We start from the raw sequence: 1,855 nt of genomic DNA, 5'->3' as shown, positions 1-1,855 counted from the left end.
AATACGGAGTAGTAGACTAGTCTCAAATAATTTAGGGTCTCATAAAATAGTATAATAATAAATTAATATAATTATAATCCTATAATAATAAATTTTATTTATATCCATGTAAAAAATAATAAATAATACTAATTAAAAATACCGGGTATCACAGTAGCTTAGTGGCTTGGTGGAAGATTCTAGCAACTACAGGGACACGTATGTGGTTGGGGTACAAATGTTGGAGGGATATGATGGGGTTCGAAGTGGGACAAGATGAAAAGTTAAGGGGTTTGAAGTGCAAATGTTGGAGGGATAGAGCTTGAAGTGGGACAATGAAGAAAGTTAAGGGGATAAGATACAAATATTGAACGAATGGGGCATAAAGTGAGGAAGGGTGGAAAGTTTGGTGATCAAAGTGCGATAATGCCTAAAATCAAGGTCAGAAGGTGCAAAAGTGTGGAAAGTGGGCTGGATAGGCTTGGGGCGCATTTGACAAACACTAAAATGACAACGCCCAAGAAAAATTAATAAGGGAGGGGGACTCATTTACCCCCCATCCACCAGCATAAATGCCTACAAGCACCCCTACCATTGAGTGCAAGTGCGGCTAGCATCTGTAGACAATGTTGAAGGGGGAATGGTTGATTGGCGTTTGCGACGTAGTGGGCAATCTAGTGACTTAGTTAGGGCACATGTTTAGGTAGGAATGCATAGGCATCCTAGTCCACTTATTCCTTAGCATTGTTTGCTCCACATTTAGTATAAATTGGGGGTCTCTCTTGAGAATCAATATCTCATCAATAAGATATGAGGGAACAAACCGGTACCCTTATAGTCGAAGAAGATGCCCCAACTACAAGAGCTAACTCGGGCCCCTTTGGGTGGGTTTAACATCCCATTATCAACCCATGAGTGTCTAGATGGCACAATGACAATGGGGTGCACATCCTAACTAGGTGTAGTAGATGGCCGCAGACCCTAATACCTAAGTGAACCTGCATTACATGAGGTTGAGTACACCCCAAGCTGATAGGAGATAAGAAATGGAAAAGCGAGGACCACTAAGCGAGGGGTCCCAATTGGTAAAGGATACTAGTAGGGGAAACCCGAGCTTGATCCGGAGGAAGCTATGGACAAAAGCATTGATCGAGTCCCTTCCATCAGGGTCGGTAAATAGAGAAAGGAATGCCAAGTTACTATCCCAAAATACAATACACATTTGGAATGTGAAGTAGCTGCAAGAGTTTGAAATATCATCATATCTAAAAGGCTAATAAGCCAATGGAAAATGACTAAAAGGATACTAGCTACCAATGCTTAAAAAAAATGTTGGAGGGAAAGGATTTGAAGTGGGACAAGATAGAAAGTTAAGAGAGTAAGAGTACAAAGATTGAATGTATGAGATATAACACTACAAAAAAATGTGTCTTTAACGACGGAATCATTCCGTTGCTAATTTAACGACGAATAGCGACGGTTTAGCGACAGATTTACTTATTTTTAAAAAATTGAAAATTAGCGACGGTTTAGCGACGGAATTTTGCGACGGAAAATTTTTATCGTTAATCCGTAGCTAATTTTAGAGGTAAAATTTCGCGCATAAACTTGTGACGGATTAGCGACGGATTTTATCGAAAATTTTGCGCTAATTTTTTATACGCAAAATAAACCCGGGAATAGTGAGCGCGAATTTTTGTGACAAAATCTAGCGACGGAAATTTTAATCCGTTGCTAAAGTAGCGACGGATTTAAAATTCCGTCGCTAGATAATTAACGAAATGAACAAAATTTTTTCAAAATAAAATCTAGCGACGGAATTCAATTCCGTCGTTAAATCTAGCGACGGATTCGAATTTCCGTCGCTAAAAAATTA

This window comes from Ipomoea triloba, chromosome 13 (genome assembly GCF_003576645.1).
Source record: "Ipomoea triloba cultivar NCNSP0323 chromosome 13, ASM357664v1".
NCBI classification, from domain to species: Eukaryota; Viridiplantae; Streptophyta; class Magnoliopsida; order Solanales; family Convolvulaceae; genus Ipomoea; species Ipomoea triloba.
Note: the sequence above shows the minus strand (reverse complement) of the source record.